The sequence below is a fragment of the Rhinopithecus roxellana genome, chromosome 19, assembly GCF_007565055.1.
Source record: "Rhinopithecus roxellana isolate Shanxi Qingling chromosome 19, ASM756505v1, whole genome shotgun sequence".
NCBI lineage: Eukaryota > Metazoa > Chordata > Mammalia > Primates > Cercopithecidae > Rhinopithecus > Rhinopithecus roxellana.
This window is the reverse complement of record NC_044567.1, coordinates 45,565,013-45,582,712: the sequence shown is the minus strand read 5'-3', so window position 1 is coordinate 45,582,712 and position 17,700 is coordinate 45,565,013. Positions and strand designations below refer to the sequence as shown.

General features: G+C 46.3%; 1 protein-coding gene across 1 annotated transcript in view; it reads left to right on the top strand.

The window, feature by feature from the left end:
- Positions 1-973, top strand: part of LOC115894765 (translation initiation factor IF-2-like) — a 101,848-nt gene extending 100,875 nt beyond the window's left edge. The window contains exon 6 of the transcript XR_004054937.1: positions 645-973. The gene's annotated coding sequence lies outside the window, so the exon portion shown is untranslated. The remainder of the gene's footprint in view (positions 1-644) is intronic.
- The last annotated feature ends 16,727 nt before the right edge of the window (positions 974-17,700 follow it).

The window sequence follows — 17,700 nt, the reverse complement described above, 5'->3', positions numbered from 1 at the left end:
CTACAGCAGAAACAGGAAGTGAATACGCCCTTCAACACCTGCAGGATCCTCCTAGTACCTTTTTTTTTTTTTTTTTTTTTTTTGAGATAGAGTCTCACTCTGTTGCCCAGGCTGGAGTGCAGTGGTGCAATCTTGGTTCACTGCAACCTCCCCCTCCCGGGTTCAAGCAGTTCTCCTGCCTCAGCCTCCCAAATAGCTGGGACTACAGGTGTCAGCCACCATGCTGGCAAATTTTTGTAGTTTTGAGTAGAGACAGGATATCACCATGTCGGCCAGGCTGGTCTCGAACTCCTGACCTCAGGTGATCCGCTCGCCTCAGCCTCCCAAAGTGCTGGGATTACAGGTGTGAGCCACCACGCCCAGACCCAGTACTTCTTTGTTTATGTCTAAGCCAGTTCCAGGAAGGCTGCCACCGTTTGCTACCAAAATAATCCTTACACAATAGCAAGGATCCTTCCATCTCCTCTACTCTGGCCCTTGAAGCCTTATCAATGGTGAGGTCACAGTCATTGTTTGTTGTTTGGTTGAGAACTGAGGGGGTGGGGAAGGAGGAAGAAGGTCTATTTTTAAAAATCGCATACACTAAAAAAGGTTCAGGCTCTGAGAATCTGTGAAATCTTGCCTAATTTTGGCTTTCCCCATAGGAACCCACCAGAAACGTATTCAAACTTGTACAGAGCACCCTTGATGCAACTAAGTCCATCTTAGAAAAATGCTCCATTTTCTATTTCATAGAGCACTTTGCCAACTAGGGTAAGATGTTTTTGCTTAAGAAACAAATTAAAAAAGAAGAAAAAGAAGAAGACTGCATCCAACCAGATAAAGATGCAAACAAGCACACTCTTCTACCATCAGTTCTCATCAGAGGACTCCACGACTATAAACCATCAGGCCTCGGCTGGCTGGGTGCGGTGGCTCATGTCTGTAATCCCAGCACTTTGGGAGGCTGAGGCAGGTGGATCACAAGGTCAGGAGTTGGAGACCAGGCTGGCCAACATAGTGAAACTCCATCTCTACTAAAAATACAAAAATTAACCGGGCATAGTGGCATTCACCTGTAGTTCCAGCTACTTGGGAGGCTGAGGCAGGAGGATCGCTTGAACCTGGGAAGTGGAGGTTGTGGTGAGCTGAGATCATGCCACTGCACTCCAGCCTGGGAGACAAAGCAAGACTCAATGAAAAAAAAAAAAAAAAAAAAAAAGCAAGCCTCTAACAGCTTGAAATAGTCACAACCCATCATTATCACTCATAAGAACTCAGCATTTGGCTGGGCGTGGTGGCTCACGCCTATAATCCCAGCACTTTGGGAGGCCGAGGCAGATGGATCACCTGACGTCAGGAGTTTGAGACCAGCCTCCCAACATGGTGAAACCCCGTCTACTAAAACTACAAAAATCAGCTGGGAGTGATGGTGGGTGCCTGTAATCCCAGCTCCTCAGGAGGCTGAGGCAGAAGAATCACTTGAACCCAGGAGACAGAGGTTGTAGTGAGCAGAGATCACGCCATTGCACTCCAGCCTGGGCAACAAGAGTGAACTTCTGTCTCAAAAAAGAGACAAACCAAAAGAACTCAGCATTTGACCCCTGAAAGCTCAGCCACATTAAAGGCTCTTCCTTGCAAGATCTATTACCGGGCCCAGACCACCAGACCAGGACTCCTTCTGTCTTCCTGCTCCCCGGGACTTGTTCCTTTAACCCTTTCTCCTCTTTTTCCTCTTTGTGTTAAATGTTACTTTGTTTGTTGTGGGATGTTTAATATGTGACACTTACATATTAATGAAGTATGTTATTTTATACGGTTTGCAATATTGACTTACTTATGGACTGGCTGGAGCCTGTGTGCCCGCAGCTGACTGCTGAGTGTCGGGAAGTACCAAGGAGAATTGTCTCCTTGGGAACTCCATGTAGCTTGTGGCTTTTGTGATTTAAATAGCATCAATAAAAGCCTGACACTGTGGAAAGACACAAACACACACGAACCTGGTTATCTGTAACCTTGTACTGCTCATGACAAAATTAGCAAATCATTTTCTTTTTTAAAAAAGCAGTCATGGGCCGGGCGCAGTGGCTCAACCCTGTAATCTCAGCACTTTGGGAGGCCGAGACGGGCAGATCACGAGGTCAGGAGATCGAGACCATCCTGGCTAACACGGTGAAACCCCGTCTCTACTAAAAAAAATACAAAAAACTAGCCGGGCGAGGTGGCAGGCGCCTGTAGTCCCAGCTACTCGGGAGGCTGAGGCAGGATAATGGCGTGAACCCGGGAGGCGGAGCTTGCAGTGAGCTGAGATCCGGCCACTGCGCTCCAGCCTGGGCGACAGAGCGAGACTCCGTCTCAAAAAAAAAAGAGAAAAAAAAAAAAAAGCAGTCATGGTAAAATGTATGTACCATAAGGCTTATTATTTTAATTTTTTTTTTTTTTTTTTTTTTGAGACAGAATTTTGCTCTGGGCTGACTGCAACCTCCACCTCCTGGGTTCAAGCAATTCTCCTGCCTCGGCCTTTTGAGTAGCTGGGACTAAAGGTGCCCGCCACCACATCCGGCTAATTTTTGTATTTTTAGGAGAGACGGGGTTTCACTATGTTGGCCAGGCTGGTCTCCAACTCCTGACATCGTGATCCACCCGCCTTGGCCTCCCAAAGTGCTGGGATTACAGGTGTGAGCCACTGCACCCGGCCCAGAACTTTTTTCATCTTCCCAAAGTGAAACACTGTAACCATTGTCCCCTCTCTTCTCCCCTGGTAGCAATTCTTTCTTGAAAAAGGTTAAAGTAGGCGGGGCATGGTGGCTCATGCCTGTAAACCCAGCATTTTGGGAGGACGAGGTGGGTGGATCACCTGAGGTCAGGAGTTCAAGACCAGCCTGACCAACATGGAGAAACTCCGTCTCCACTAAAAATACAAAATTAGCCAGGTATGGTGGCACGTGCCTGTAATCCCAGCTACTCGGGAAGGCTGAGGCAGGAGAATCACTTGAACCTGGAAGGCGGAGGTTGCGGTGAGCCGAGATCATGCCATTGTACTCCACCCTGGGCACCAAGAGCAAAAACTGTCTTAAAAAAAAAGAAATAAAGAAAAAGAAAAAGGCTAAAGTAGGCCAGGCATGGTGGCTCACGCCTGTAATCCCAGCACTTAGGGAGACCAAGGCGGGTGGATCACCTGAGATCAGGAGTTCGAGACCAGCCTGGACAACATGGTGAAACTCCATCTCTACTAAAAATACAAAAATTAGCCAGATGCGGTAGCGGGCACCTGTAATCCCAGCTACTCGGGAGGCTGAGGCAGGAGAATCACTTGAACCTGGGAGGCGGAGGTTGCAGTGAGCCGAGACCGAGCCACTGCACTCTAGCCTGGGCAACAGAGCAAGACTTTGTCTCAAAAAAAAAAAAAAAAAAAAGATTTTATTCCACTTATTAATCAATGAGGGGAGAAAGCCACCCAGCCTGGGCAACAGAGGGAGATCCTATCCAAAAAAAAAAAAAGGCCAATGTTATAAGAGATTTAAAAGAAAATCCAGGGAGGCCGAGACGGGCGGCTCATGAGGTCAGGAGATCGAGACCATCCTGGCTAACACGGGGAAACCCCGTCTCTACTAAAAAATACAAAAAAACTACCCGGGCGAGGTGGCGGGCGCCTGTAGTCCCGGCTACTCGGGAGGCTGAGGCAGGAGAATGGCATAAACCCGGGAGACAGAGCTTGCAGTGAGCCGAGATCCGAACACTGCACTCCAGCCCGGGTGACAGAGCGAGACTCTGTCTCAAAAAAAAAAAAAAAAGAAAAGAAAATCCAAAGACCAGACAACATTTATAAATCAAGGTTATTGAAACGAACTGGGATAGAGTAGGGACCCGTTTTAGGGGCCTGAGAGCCCTTTTAAGCATGAAAATAAAGGAAAATCTTGAGTTCCTTCAAAGAAAATTCCAGGTCTCTAGCTAGCCCTGAGAAGTAAATGAGTAGCTTGATAAGCAAGAAGGTAATAGTAGCTTAAGACAATAGCCAAGGTGGGGCGCGGTGGCTCACGCCTGTAATCCCAGCATTTTGGGAGGCCAAAGAGAGCGGATCACCTGAGTTCGGGAGTTCGAGACCAGCCTGGCCAATGCGGGGAAACCCTGTCTCTACTAAAAATACAAAGAAAGCGAGCTGGGTGTGGTGGTGGGCGCCTGTGATCCCAGCTACTTGGGAGGCTTAGGCAGGAGAATTGCTTGAACCTGGGAGGCGGAGGTTGAAGTGAGCCAAGATCACGCCGTTGCACTCCAGCCTGGGTGAGAGGGCGAGACTCTGTCTCAAAAACGAAACAAAAAACAAACAAAAAATAGCCAAGGAAGTTAGAGTGAGGAGACGTTTTGTTACCCACGTCCCTGAGTTGTTTTTCAGAAATCTGGACACCCGCCAAATGGATCTGCTGGCTCGTAGACTTCAGATAAGGGCAGCTGAGAACTGAACTCTGACTTCTGGTCTTTGTTCTAAATTTCTTCCTGAGGGGCCTGGAGGAAGTCATGCCCAGAAGCCAGAGCTAACATTCTTTTCTTCTGACCCCCAAATTTTTAGATAAAGCTTTGCCTCCCGAACCCATTGCAAATCAGAAAATCTTTGAACCTACCTATGACCCGTGGCCCCCCTGCCTTTGAGATGTCCTGCCTTTCTAGGTAAAATCAATATATAGCCTGTATGTATTGATTTACAACTTTGCCTGTAACCTCTGCCTCTCTGCCTTTAAAAACCCTTGCCTGGCCGGGCATGGTGGCTCATGCCTATAATCCCAGCACTTTGGGAGGCTGAGGCAAGTGGATCACCTGAGAACAGGAGTTCAAGACCAGCCTCTTCAACATGATGAAACCCCATCTTTACTAAAAATACAAAAATTAGCTGGGTGTGGTGGCACATGCCTATAATCCCAGCTACTTGGGAGGTTGAGGCAGGAGAATCGCTTGAACCCAGGAGGTGGAGGTTGCAGTGAGCCATGATCGCACCACTGTATTCCAGTCTGGGTGACAGAGCAAGACCCTGCCTCAAAAATAAATACACATAAAAAGTAAAACCTTTGTCTGTAAGCCATCAGAGAGTTCAGGTCTTAAGCAGGAGCTGCCAGATTCGCCTTGCTTGGCGCCCTGCAATGCATGCCCCACTTTCTCTGGCTGCGATCCTCATGCCAGTGTTTAGCTTTGCTGGGTCAGGCAGGCCCACCCAGGTTCATTTGGGTAACAGGAGGAGCAAATGTAAGCAAATTGTTTTTTAACAAAGGAGGTGGGGAAGAAAATCAATGCAACTTCTACAGGACAGGACAGAATATCCAACTCTATAAACAAAAATTATTTTTGCATTGCTATCAGTCATCCATACTTTACAGAGAATTGAGATCAGACAACCCAGAAAGGTATCCTCTAGAACAGGGCTCTGGGATCTGTTAGGAACTGGGCCACACAGCAGGTGGTGAGTGTTGGGTGAGTGAGTGAAGCCTCATCTGTGTTTACAGCTTCTCCCCAGCGTTCCCATGACTGCCTGAGCTCCGCCTCCTGTCAGATCAGCAGGGGCATTAGATTCTCATAGGAGTGTGAACACCATTGTGGACTGCACATACCAGGGATCTAGGTTGTGCACTCCTCATGAGAATCTAATGCCTGATGATCGGTCACTGTTTCCCATCACCCACATATGGGACTGTCTAGTTGAACAAGTTCAGGGCTCCCACTGATTCTACGTTACGGTGAGTTGTATAATTATTTCATTATAATAACAATGTAATAATAATAGAAATAAAGAGCACACTAAATATAATGAGCTTGAATGATCCTGAACCATATACTGCTGCTCCTGCCCCCTGGTCCATGGAAAAATTGTCTTCCATGAAATCAGTCCCTGGTGCCACAAAACCAGTCCCTGGTGCTGCCCTAGAGTTTACATACTGCACAGCTTTCTGATGAAACACAAACTTCTCTCTATATGAGAGATGGCTGAGGCTGAGAAATTCGAAAGAAGAGCAGGTCAGTGGAACTTCTTGTTTTTTTGTTTGTTTCTTTTTCTTTTTTTTTTTTTGAGACAGAGTCTCGCTCTGTTGCCCAGGCTGGAGTGCAGTGGTGAGATCTCGGCTTACTGCAACCTCCACCTCCTGTGTTCAAGTGATTCTCCTGCCTCAGCCTCCCCAGTAGCTGGGACTACAGGGTTGTGCCACCATGCCTGGCTTTTTTTTTTTTTGTATTTTTAGTAGAGACGGGGTTTCACCATGTTGGCCAGGATGGTCTTGATCTCCTGACCTTGTGATCCAACCACCTTGGCCTCCGAAAGTGCCGGGATTACAAGCGTGAGCCACTGCATCCAGCCTTTTTTTTTCTTTTTTGAGATGGTCTCACTTTGTTGTCCAGGCTGGAGTGGAGTGGCATGATCATGGTTCACTGCAGCCTCAAACTCCTGGCCTCAAACAAGCCTCCCACCATAGCCTCCCAATATCTGGGACTATAGCCATAAGCCACCCTGCCTGGCCAGGTCAGTAGAACTTCTGAGAGAAAAGGGGCTTCAGGAGCAGTTTGTAGACCAAGAACAAGAGCCCTCATATTTCTGAGAGATACTAGAGTTCCACTGTTAAATTGTTACCTATAACCTGGGTTTCCTGCTGAATTTTGCAATGAACCTCTTCAATGTGAGACATCTCAGGGCTTGCGTCAGGGACAGCCAGGAAGGGAGGAGGCACAAAGCAAGGCTGGATCCCAGAGACTCCGTGGGCAGGAAGCCACTCGGCTTTTGAGATGAAGGCAAAGCCACAAAGGAGGGCCCCCCTGGAGCGGGAGCAGCCTTTGATATTCTCCAGGCCAGGGAGGCCCTGAGGGCTGGGCCTGCAGGGAGGGCTTTACATTCCAGAACTGAACCAGAAAAGACAAGGTTACCTGAAAGGAGTCCCAGAGCCCTTATGAACAAAGGTGTGGGAGGTCTCTGCCCACGGTCTCTGCCTTGGCACTCCCAGAGCTGAGTGGGGAGAAGAACCCACTTCAGTACCCACTGAACTGAAAAGAGTTTCAAAAAGTTACAGCCTGGCTGGTGCTGCCAAACCCTGCCTCTCCCTTCATCCAGACTGGTCCTGGGATGCTCAGTAGAAATTATAAATTGTCAAAAGTTTGGAAACATGGAAACATTCTCACTTCTACCACCAGATGGCGGCCATCATCCCTTCATTGTTAAACCAGACAAGAAGCGCTTATACCCGCATGTCACACCCATTAGGATAGCTACTAAACATACACACACACACACACACAGAGAGAGAGAGAGAGAGAGAGAGAGAGAGAGAGAGAGAGAGAATCTGCTTGTGCACTCTTGGTGGGCATGTAAGATGGCACAACTGCTATGGAAAACAGCATGGAAGTTCCTCAAAAATTAAATTTCCATGTGATTCAGCAGCAATTCCACTTCTGGGTCCTTACTCCAAAGAATTGAAAGCAGGAGCTCAGAGACATATTTGTACATCCATGTTCATAGCAGTATTATTCACAATAGCCAAAATGTGGAAGCATCCCAAGTATCCACCAATGAATGAATGGAGACACAAAATGTGCTTATAGAAATATAATGGAGGCTGGGCGTGGTGGCTTGCACCTGTAATCCCAGCACTTTGGGAGGCCGAGGCAGGTGCATCACCTGAGGTCAGGAGTTCGAGACCAGCCTGGCCAACATGGTGAAACCTTGTCTCTACTAAAAATACAAAAATTAGCCGGGCGTGGTGGCAGGCACCTGTAATTCCAGCTACTCAAGAGGCTGAGGCAGGAGAATCGCTTGAACCCGGGAGGTAAGAGCTTGCGGTGAGCCGAGATTGTGCCAATGCACTCCAGCCTGGGTGACAGAGTGAGACTCCATCTCAATTTAAAAAAAAAAAGAAAAAGAAATACAGTGGAATATTATTTAGCCTTAATAAGAGAGGAAATTCTGATACATGCTACACCAGGAATGAATCTTGAGGACGCTATGCTAAAGTGAAGCAAGCCAGACATAAAAAATAAACATTGTGGCTGAGCATGGTGGCTCATGCCTGTAATCCCAGCACTTTGGGAGGCCGAGGCAGGCAGATCACTTGAGGTCAGGAGTTTGAGCCCAGCCTGGTAAAAACATGGTGAAACCCCGTCTCTACTAAAAATACAAAAAATACTTAGCCGGGCATGGTGGCACACGCCTGTAATCCCAGCTACTCAGGAGTCTGAGGCAGGAGAATCATTTGAACCCGGGAGGCAGAGGTTGCAGTGAGCCAAAATTGTGCCACTGCACTCCAGCCTAGGTGACAGAGCGAGACTCTGTCTTTAAAAAATAAAAATAAAAAATTGTATGATTCCACTTATATTGAGGTACCTAAAATTGGCAAATTCATACAAAGAGAAAGTAGAATGGTGGTTGCCAGGTGCTGGAGGAAGGAGAAAAAAATTCATTGGTAAAATTGGAATCATATTTCACACATCAAAACCAATTCCAGATTTTAGTTAAAATTTAAATGCAAAAAAATAAAACAAATATTCTTAAATATTCATGTCACGAATAGTAAATATAATTTGTCTTCTTTATGATTTTCTTTTTTCATTTTCTTTCTTTCTCTCTCTCTTTCTTTCTTTCTTTCTTTCTCCTTCTTCTTCTCCTTTTTTTTTTTTTTTTTTTTTTTGAGGCGGAGTCTCGCTCTATTGCCCAGGCTGGAGTGCAGTGGCCAGATCTCGGCTCACTGCAAGCTCCGCCTCCCGGGTTTTACGCCATTCTCCTGCCTCAGCCTCCTGAGTAGCTGGGACTACAGGTGCCCGCCACCTCGCCCGGCTAGTTTTTTTGTATTTTTTAGTAGAGACGGGGTTTCACTGTGTTAGCCAGGATGGTCTCGATCTCCTGACCTCGTGATCCACCCGTCTCGGCCTCCCAAAGTGCTGGGATTACAGGCTTGAGCCACCGCGCCCGGCCTTTTTTTCTTTTTTTTTTTGAGAGAGTTTGCTCTTGTTGCCCAGGCTGGAGTGCAATGGCATGATCTCAGCTGACTGCAACCTCCGCCTCCCGGGTTCAAGTGATTCTCCTGCCTCAGCCTCCAGAGTGGCTGGGATTACAGGCATGCGCCACCACACCCAGCTAATTTTGTATTTTTAGTAGAGACGGGGGTTTCTCCATGTTGGTCAGGCTGGTTTCGAACTCCCAACTTCAGGTGATCTGCCCAGGCTACTTACAACCAGCAATAAAGAGAAGATATGAAAGCAGCCAGAGAAAAAACAAATATAAAAATGACAGCAATCTTCTTGTTCGGAGTTAATGTGATGCAGAAGATACTAAAGTAACATTTAAAAAGTACTAAAAGGGCTGGATGCGGTGGCTGACTCCTGTAATTCCAGGGCTTTGGAAGGCCAAGTCTGGTGGACCATTTGAGGTCAGAGTTCGAGACCAGCCTGGCCAACATGATGAAACCCGTCTCTACTAAAAATACAAAAATTAGCTGGGCGTGGTGGCACATGCCTGAAATCCCAGCTACTGGGGAGGCTGAGGCAGGAGAACTGCTTGAACCCGGGAGGCGGAGGTTGCAGTGAGCTGAGGTTGCACCACTGCACTCCAGCCTGGACCACAAAGAAAAACTGTCAAAAAAAAAAAAAAAAAAAAAGAAAATCAAAATAAATGAAAGCTATATCATATTCATGGATCAGAAGACTCAATATTGGTAAAATTTCAATTCTCCCCAAATTGATCTACAAAATCAACACAGTTCCAAACAACACCTTGGTAGGTTTTATTTGGTAGAATGAGCTGATTCTAAAATTTATTTAGAAATGCAAAGGAGCTAGAATAGCCAAAATCACTTAGAAGAAGAATAAGTTGGAGGACTTACTACTTGATTCAAGAATTCTTATAAAAGCTACAGTAATAAAAACAATGTATTATCGTTACAGGTAATACACGAATAGATCAGTGAAACAGAACAAGAAGTCAAGCAATAGACCTGCACATGTGTGGTCAGTTGATTTTTTTTTTTTTTTTCTTTTTTGTTTTTTGGAAACAGAGTCTTACTCTGTCACCCAGGCTGGAGTGCAGTGGCACAATCTCGGCTCACTGCAACTTCCACCTCCGGGGTTCAAGCGATTCTCCTGCCTCAGCCTCCCGAGTAGCTAGGATTACAGATGTGTGCCACCACACCCGGCTAATTTTTTGTATTTTTAGTAGAGATGGGTTTTCACCGTGTTAGCCAGGATGGTCTCGATCTCCTGACCTCGTGATCTGCCCGCCTCAGCCTCCCACAATGCTGGGATTACAGGCGCGAGCCACTGCGCCTGGTCATGGTCATTTGATTTTCAACAAAGGTGCAAAGGCAATTCACTGGAGAAAGGATAGTTTTCAATTCTTTAAATAGGTAATTGGAACAGAATAGAGAGTCAATGTAGCAGTAAATTGTAGGCTGGGCGAGGTGAAATAGTCCTACACATATATGGTCAATTGATTTTCAACAAAGGTCCGAAGGCAATTCAGTGGAGAAAGAATGGTCTTTTTGGCTGGGCACGGTGGCTCACACCTGTAATCCTGGCACTTTGGGAGGCCGAGGTGGGCAGATCATGAGGTCAGGAGTTTGAGAACAGCGTGGCCAACGTGGTGAAACCCTGTCTCTACTAAAAATACAAAAAAATTAGCTGGGGCCGGGCGCGGTGGCTCAAGCCTGTAATCCCAGCACTTTGGGAGGCCGAGGTGGGCGGATCACGAGGTCAGGAGATCAAGACCATCCTGGCTAACATGGTGAAACCCCGTCTCTACTAAAAAAATACAAAAAACTAGCCGGGCAAGGTGGCGGGCGCCTGTAGTCCCAGCTACTCGGGAGGCTGAGGCAGGAGAATGGCGTAAACCCGGGAGGCGGAGTTTGCAGTGAGCTGAGATCTGGCCACTGCACTCCAGCCTGGGTGACAGAGCGAGACTCCTTCTCAAAAAAAAAAAAAAAAAAAAAAAAAAATTAGCTGGGCATGGTGGCAGGCGCCTGTAGTCCCAGCTACTTGGGAGGCTGAGGCAGGAGAATAACTTGAACCCGGGAGGCGGAGGTTGCAGTGATCTGAGATTGTGCCACTGCACATTAGCTGGGGCAATAGTGCGACACTCTGTCTCAAAAAAAAAAAAAAAGAAAGAATAGTCTTTTCAACAAATAATGTTGGAACCATAGGACATCCATATGCAAGACACAAATAAAAATAAACAAAAACCATAGAACCAAATGCTAAATGTAAAACTTAAAACTATAAAACTTCTAGAAGGAAACACAGGGCAAAATCTTCATGACCTTAAGTTTGGCAAGGATTCCTTAGATAATATATCAAAAGCACTATTTATAAAGGAAAAAAAATCAATAAATTGAGCTTCATCAAAAGTAGAAACTTCTCTTCAAAAGACACTGTTAAGAGAATAAAAAGACAAGCCACAGACTGGGAGGTAACGTTGGCAAATCATATATCTGATAAGGATTTGGGTCCAGAATTTATAAAGGACTCTCAAAATGCAATGATAAGAAAAACAATCTATGTAAAAATGAGGGCTGGGCGCGGTGACTCACGCCTGTAATTCCAGGCACTTCGGGATGCCGAGGCGGGTGGATCACCTGAGATCATAAGTTTGAGACCAGCCTGGCCAACACGGTGAAACCCCATCTCTACTAAAAATACAAAAAATTAGCCAGGTGTGGTGGCGCACGTCTGTAATCCCTGCTACTCAGGAGGCTGAGGCAGGAGAATCGCTTGCGTTTGGGAGGCGGAGGTTGCAGTGAGTTGAGATCACACCACTGTACTCCAGCCTGAGTGATGAAGTGAAACTCGGTCTCAAAAAAAAAAAAAAGAAAGAAAGAAAGAGAGAGAGAGAGAGAGAGAGAGAGAGAGAGAGAGAAAGAAAGAAAGAAAGAAAGAAAGAAAGAAAGAAAGCAAGAAAGCAAGCAAGCAAGCAAGCAAGCAAGCACCAAAAGCTGCAAACTAAATCCACAGTGACAGAAAGCAGGTCAGTGGTTGTTGCAGGAGGTCGGGAGTGAGGATCTGGGGGGAACTGGGAAGATGGGATTACAAACGCATAGGAGGAAAATTTTGGGGTGAAGGGTGTGTTCCTCACTGTGATTGTGGTGATGATTCTATGGGTATATACAGAGGTTAACACTTTATAAATTGTACATGTTAAATGTGTGCGGCTTATTTCATAACTCAATAAAGCTGTCAAAAAAAAAAAAAAGGTGAATCTGGGATTGGGATGGGTGAGTGTCAGTCAGAACATGGAGAACTCAGAAGCCAGACGGAGGGGTGTAGACGATCCCCGGTGATGGGCCAGCACCCCAGCGTTTCAGACAGGAGTGGGCTGGGGGAAGCCAATACTGTCAGCAGGATCTGGAATGGATTGGAGGCCAAAGCAAGGAGTAGGGGCAGGAGTTCCTTGCAATGGACCTATTATAGTGGTGGGGGTGGATTCTAGAAATAAAAGAAGGGGGTCATTGGGAAATGAAGGCAAGATTAGATATGGAAAAGGAGGGAGAAGCAACTGGATCCATGACAATTTAGGGCCCGTTCCCCAGCTCCCAAAGCAGTCACTTGATAAACCAAATCTAGGGCAGAGAAGGCTCTTGGAAGCTTGAAAACAAATTCCTGCTATGTCTGCTTCTTCCTGGTTTCTCCCCTGTGTATGGGGTCCTGTGACCACAGCTCTTTCTGCTGACCGCAGCTAGGCGTTGCTGCCTATGGAAAAGAACCACCCAGTCAGCCCCGCTCACTCAGCAAAGGGGCCCGTGCTCCTGCTCCTGCACCCGACTGGCCTTCAGGACTGCAAGAGGCCCCCAGGGGCCAGCTCTTCCTGCTGCTCTCAGGGGCACCACCATTACCCTGCCCAAGCCAAGAACTGTTTTATCTCTCAAGTCAAGTTCCTCCTTTGGTCTGCTTTGTATCTCTCTAGGTGTAATGTAAGCCATGAATTCTGCCAAAGAGCCTGGAGTCAGTACCTGACTTTACTGCTCACTTCCTCTCTACCTTGGTCCTACCTCAATTTACTCCCAAAACGGTCCACCTACCACTATGCCCTGATTAACAGATGACCCCATCAGGTGACAGGAATCTAAATATAACTGTGGCTGGGCGGCTGACTTCCTGTGTGTGCTCAAGGCAAGAGACTAGGAATGGTGCCTTCACCAAGCCTGTAGATCCAGATCCTAGTTGCCTGAGACAGCCCTCAGGGTACAAGCTTGCAATCTGATGACAGAGAAGGGGAAGGGAGGAGAGGGGTGCGTGGTAGGAGACAGCCTGGTCCAAAGAAAGGTGGGTGCCAAACCCAAGGCCAGAGGCAAAGTTTAGAGCCTTGAAAAATGACTAACATCACTAAGTGATGGGTTCCTGTAAACTTTATCCTACCTAGTGAGGAATCTGCGAGCCTTTGATTGACGCCGTAATAGTGAACTGGTGCCTGAAGAGCGTACCCAAGCCGACTGTTTCATTCTTTCAGCCATTTATTTATTCACCCAGCAAATATTCATTGAAACCCTGGTGGTTCCAGCCTGATCAACACGGTGAAACCCCGTCGCTATAAAAATACAAAAATTAGCCAGGCATGGTGGTGCACCCCTGTAATCCCAGCTGCTCAGGAGGCTGAGGCAGGAGAATCGCTTGAACCCGGGAGGCGGAGGTTGCAGTGAGCCGACATTGTGCCACTGCGCTCCAGCCTGGGTGACAGAGCCAGACTCCATCTCAAAAAAAAAAAGAAAGAAAGAAACCCTGGTAGCAGACCTACACCCTGCCTTCAAGAAGTGGACACCAAAAAATAAAACTAATTACGAACAAGATGAAAAGGGCTCCAAAGGGGTCTTCAGCTCAGATCTGGGAGAGGTTGGGTCAGGGAAGGTTTGTTATAAGAGACTCCATTCAGACTCAAGTCCTAGAGGGTTAGTAGGAATAAGCTGAGAGAGGTGTGCCAGGGTCAGACAGATGGGCTGGAAAGATCTTGAAGGAGCACTAAGAAGTCTGGATATTGGGCACTTAGGGTGAAATGGTACTGGGGGCTGGGATGAGGTGAGGCAAGGCTGGGCATATTGGCAAGTTCCTGATCTTGAAGGCCTTCATTCACTCACTAACTCACCGAACAAATATTTATTTATTTATTTATTGAGATAAAGTCTAGCCTTGTTGCCCAGGCTGGAGTGCAATGGCACAATCTCGGCTCACTGCAACCTCCGCCTCCTGGGATCAAATGGTTCTCCTGCCTCAGCCTCCCGAGTAGCTGGGTTTACAGGAGCCCACCACCACGCCCAGCTAATTTTTGTATTTTAGTAGAAATGGGGTTTCACCATGTTGGCCAGGCTGCTCTCGAACTCCTGACCTCAGGTGATCCGCCCACCTCAGCCTCCCAAAGTGCTGGGATTACAGGCGTGAGCCACCGTGCCAGGCCTGAACAAATATTTATTAAAGACCTACTCTGGGTCAGACATTGTGCGAGGGGATCAAGAATAGTTTTGGCACTTTGGGAGGCCAAGGTGGGAGGATTGCTTGAGCCCAGGATTTTGAGACCTTGTCTCTATTTTTTTTTTTTTTTTAATTAACTGAGTGTGGTGGCATGCACCTGTAGTCCCAGCTGCTCAGGAGGCTAAGTTGGGAGGATCACTTGAGCCCAGGAGTTGGAGGCTGCAGTAAACTATGATCAAGTTGCTACACTCCAGCCTGGGCAACAGAGTGAGATCCTATTTCAAAAAATTTTTAAAAATTTAAAAATAGTCCTGGATTCATTAAGAAATTTGCAGTCATTGGAATGATCTCCTGAGTCAGGTGAGTTTACCACTAACAACAAAACATTTTTGAGCCCACGCTACCAACTACTCCAATTATTTGTTTATAATTATTCATACCATTATTATTCTTTTTCTCAGGACAGACTATACACTGAAGGTGAAAGGCATTATTAGTGATAACAGATGTAAAAATGTATTTCAAACACTCTTTTTGATAATTTATCTCACTCCCTCTTGCTCATTTGCCAGATTTTTGGCAGATCTGATGAGATCATGTTTTTACCTACAATGTGGCTGATGAAGGACTTCTGTTATGAAGAGAAGCAGCATCAGGTCTGCCATTTCCTTTTTTGTGGCTTGTGCTGGCTTTATTAGTTTATATTCAATCTGTCTGTCTTTGCAAGTCACATGTCCAGTTTTTGAGGGCTGGGTTAGTGATAATATAATATAATCACAAAAGCTCAGCCAGGCACGGTGGCTCACGCCTGTAATCCCAGCACTTTGGGAGGCTGAGGCGGGTGGATCACAAGGTCAGGAGATCAAGACCATCCTGGCTAACACGGTGAAACCCCATCTCTACTAAAAATACAAAATATTAGCCGGGCATGGTGGTGGGCGCCTGTAGTCCCAGCTACTCAGGAGGTTGAGGCAGGAGAATGGCGTGAACCCGGCAGGCGGAGGTTGCAGTGAGCTGAGATCCCACCACTGCACTCCAGCCTGGGTGACAGAGAGAGACTCTGTCTCAAAAAAAAAAAAAAAAAAAAAAAAAAAAAAAAAAAAGGCCGGTGCAGTGGCTCACACCTGTAATCTCAGCACTTTAGGAGGCCGAGGCGGGCAGATCAAAAGGTCAGGAGATTGAGACCATCCTGACTAACACAGTGAAACCCTATCTCCACTAAAAATACAAAACATTAGCTGCTCATGGTGGCACAAGCCTGTAGTTTCAGCTACTTGGGAGACTGAGGCAGGAGAATGGCCTGAACCTGGGAGGCAGAGCTTGAAGTGAGCCGAGATCACGCCACAGCACTCCAGCCTGGGTGACAGAGCGAGACTCCATCTAAAAAAAAAAAAGGCTGTTCAGCTGCATCCATTTAAGCTGCAGTGCTTCACAGTATGGTGAAGGCAATGACTCCACTTGCTGTTGTGTTCCCTATCTGCAGGCGGGCCTCCCCTCTTCCATCAGACATTGTGCACCTGGCCCTACCCGAGGTGATCTGAGCTACACACCAGGATGTCAGTGCCAATCTGCAAAATATTTATCAATCCTATTTGATGTATGTCAGTCTTGCTACATTTAATACAAAATTACATGCTAGTGGGTCATTTTGTGGATTTCTGGAAATAGAACCCAGGCCCATGGCAGCTGCTGTCTCTTATATCAGAGGTGGAGAAAGCTCTGATGTAGCCTATAACAGGTATTGAATATGAGATCCTTGATTTTCCTGCCTAATGGCCTCCAATGGCCTCTCATTGCAACAGAAAAAAATCCACATCCTGGCCGGGCACGGTGGCTCATGCCTGTAATCCCAGCACTTTGGGAGACCAAGGCAGGAGGATCACCTGAGGTCAGGAGTCCGAGGTCAGCCTGTCCAACATGGTGAAACCCTGTCTCTACTAAAAATGCAAAAATTAGCCAGGCATGGTGGCATGCACCTGTAATCCCAGCTACTCGAGAGGCTGAGGCGGGAGCATCGCTTGAACCCCGAGGCAGAGGTTGCAGTGAGCCAAGATAGTGCCTCTGCATTCCAGCCTAGGCAACAGAGTGAGACTTCATTAAAAAAAAAAAAAAAAAAAAAAAAAAAAAAAAAAAAAAAAAAAAAGCTTGTGGTTTTTTCAAAGCTCAATTAACAACTTTTTCTTAACTAATTTATTACTGAATTTAATTGAAGGTCTGTCCTCATTGGCTAAGTGATTTGCAATATGTAAACATGGAAAAATTTCATTACCGCCTTGTAGGAACTTAAATTAGAAGCAAAACCAAACTCACAGAATGCAGCGGCAGCAGCAGCAGCAGAATATTCTGAAAAAGGGTTGGACTTGCTGCCACAAAATTCTGATTTTAGACTTGGCAGTCACTCATTCGCTGCGTCCAGCCTTCAGCTTTTGGAGGCTGCATTCTTCATTTGCAAAATGGAGACTACCAAAAAAAAAAAACCAAAACAAAGCAAACAAAAAAAAACCCCACTAATGATGAGGTCTGAAAAACAAAGATGGGATTGCTGAGAGTGAAGGGAAGAATAATGAGCCAAGGTAAATAAAATGAGAGGTTAGACTAATGTATACACTTGAGATTCCACCTGCTTTACTCTCTCCTGTAGTCCACAACTATATGCTGGAGAATGGATTTACACTGGTCACTGAAGGAAAAGCCTAGTTGCATGACGGAAAGGAAAACCACAATAATCTTACCTCTACAATTCAATACTGATCTTAAGGTACTATCATATGCAATGAGACAAGAAAAACAAACAAGAGGTACGTTTGCTAGAAATGTAGACTCAAAATTATAAGACTCAAAACTTTAATCCAACCCTGGTTTAAAACAACAACAGCAACTATTGGTCACAAAAATATTTGATGAGAAGCCTAGAGAAGATACATATTTTTGCCAAAATTATTTGAGAATGCAAGTGTTGTTCTGGTTGTTATCATGTTGGCAAGAGAAGGAAGAAAAGGTTAGGTCAGGCACGGTGGCTCACGCCTATAATTTCAGCACTTTGGGAAGCTGAGATGGATGGATCACGTGAGTCCAGGAGTTCAAGACCAGCCTGGGCAACGTGGTGAAATGCTGCCTCTACATAAAATGTAAAAATTAGCTGGACATGGTGGCATGCACCTGTTATTCAGTATGCTGAGGTGGAAGGATAGATTGAGCCCTGCAGGCTGCAGTGAGCCATAATTGTGCCACTGTACTCCAGCCTGAGGGACAGAACAAGACCCTGTCTCAAAAAAGAAGGAAAAAGAAAAGGTTAGCACTGTTGGAGATTAGCCA